This window comes from Neopsephotus bourkii, unplaced genomic scaffold, assembly GCF_033783945.1.
Source record: "Neopsephotus bourkii isolate Nb327-2 ecotype Australia unplaced genomic scaffold, CSIRO-AGI_Nbou_v1 NB_1346, whole genome shotgun sequence".
In the NCBI taxonomy this organism is placed as follows: Eukaryota; Metazoa; Chordata; class Aves; order Psittaciformes; family Psittacidae; genus Neopsephotus; species Neopsephotus bourkii.
The window spans coordinates 4,462,552-4,464,709 of record NW_026901826.1 but is presented as its reverse complement, the minus strand read 5'-3'; the positions used below and the strand labels follow the sequence as shown (position 1 = coordinate 4,464,709).

Sequence of the window (2,158 nt, the reverse complement as noted above, 5' to 3'; positions counted from 1 at the left end):
CTAAAGGGTCTGAGCTAGCTGTTGATAGCTCTACTAGGCAGTCAGAGAGATTTTATCAGTAGAATTCCGAGAGAGCAACATCTCATATGTTACCTGTATTGTAAAGACAAGAAGAAGGGCAAAAAGATCAGAGTTGTTTTATATTAATGCCTTTCTATTCTCAGATGTAGTCAGATGTTACTGTATATTTTCTTCTACTTCAAAGAGCTTTATTTTGGATACATTTTGGCTCCCCATTGCTTTCAGGGTTGAAATGTTAGGATGCATTTCCTGTGAATGACAAAACTCTTGGGCTAAGGAAAAGCTGGGTGCAGTACTGAAACCACATCTGTGGACATCATTTCATACAATATGAACAATACCTCACATGCTGAGATATGAAGAGTGGAAAACATGAGCATAATTATAAATAGTTCAGTAACAGTCTGAAAAAAAATTGTTAGAGTCATTGTCTGATAGGAAGTGTTGAACAAAGCATCTACCCGAAGTAATTTTTGTGATGTAGTATTGGGTTTTCTTACCAAAAAACACAACTACTTTTGTAGCTCAGCTAGAACATTCGATTAAGGAAAATTAAACCCATTAAAAAATTCATATGCTATTCATATTGACTTAGAATCATAGAATCATAGAATAGTTAGGATTGGAAAAGACCTTAAGATCATCTAGTTCCAACCCCCCTGCCATGGACAGGGACACCTCACACTAAAATATGTCATCCCAAGGCTCTGTCCAGCCTGGACTTGGGCACCACCAGGGATGGAGCATTCACAGGTTCCCTGGGCAACCCATTCCAGTGCCTCACCACCCTTACAGTAAAGAACTTCCTCTTTATATCCAATCTAAACTTCCCCTGTGTAAGTTTTAACCTATTACTCCTTCTCCTATCACTACAGTCCCTAATGAATACTCCATCCCCAGCATTCCTATAGGCCCCCTTCAGATACTGGAAGGCTGATATGAGGTCTCCACGCAGCCTTCTCTTCTCCAGGCTGTACAGCCCCATCTTTCTCAGCCTGTCTTCATATGGGAGGTGCTCCAGTCCCCTGATCATCCTCATGGCCCTTCTATGGAGTTGTTCCAACAGTTCCATGTCCTTTTTATGTTGAGGAAATTAGAACTGTACACAGTACTCCAAGTGAGGTCTCAAGAGAGCAGAGTAGAGGGGCAGGATCACCTCCTTCGATCTGCTGGTCACGCTCCTTTTGATGCAGCCCAGTTGGCTTTCTGGGCTGCGAGCACACACTGAAGCTGGCTCATGTTCATTTCTCACCAGCCAACACCCCCAAGTTCTTCTCTGCAGGGCTGCTTTGAATCTCTTTTCTGCCCAACCTGAAAAAAAAGAAATAAACCAAAAACCGCAGTCCATCCACTACCCAAACTATGTAGTCGATTTTCCCGCATTTGGGGAAATTGCAGGGGTCAGCACACCCGGAGAGCAAGAGATGAATCTTGCCCTGGGAAAACCACCTGCTTGATCATGGTGTCTCCTCTGCCAGGTAAGTAAGGCATAAACTTATGCCTTAAGGAAAAATTTATGCCTTGTAAGGCATAGTAGGATTGCCTTGCCTTTGAAATTGGCCCTGAATTTAAGTGGATTCTGGTCTAGATTTACCCATGTGCTTTTACTGGTTTTGATGATTCCATATGCATAAAACCCTCACAGACATGTCTTAGCTAGTTAGTTAAATGAGTAGATTCATGGCAGGTTTTTTTTGTACTGAGGGAGTTCAAAAAATGGGTGTAAAATAGTGAATCTGGTCCAGTGAATCTTAAGTAAATTCAGAACATACAGTTACATACACCTAATATAAACAAAATGCAGGATACACTGCCCTAAACTTTGTGAAGTAAACTGAAAAATAATTCATGCAACACTGTGCAATTCAGTCTTCATTTCTTGGCAACAGCAATTCTGATGGTGTCTTTACTGGAAATAGATGTTGCATCAAGACAAATTGGATTCCTGGTGAGTAAGAATTAAGTCAGTGCTAGCCAGTTAAGTAAAATGAAATTTTTCCAGTCTGATACTTTTCACTGATTCAGAAAATGGTTTTCAGGCATAACCTGCATATTACATGCTCCAGGAAATATTCAGTACCAACTGAAACTACAAGCACAAGGCATATCTTTTCTTAGAGGAACAATAATAGTATTT

The 2,158-nt window shown here is 40.7% G+C and overlaps 1 non-coding gene across 1 annotated transcript; it reads right to left on the bottom strand.

Annotated features, from left to right (window-relative positions):
- Window positions 1–1,343: 1,343 nt before the first annotated feature.
- LOC133219328 (U1 spliceosomal RNA) lies at window positions 1,344–1,507 on the bottom strand. Its single transcript, XR_009727403.1, has one exon. It is a non-coding gene; the product is annotated as a U1 spliceosomal RNA (small nuclear RNA).
- Between the last annotated feature and the right edge of the window lie 651 nt (window positions 1,508–2,158).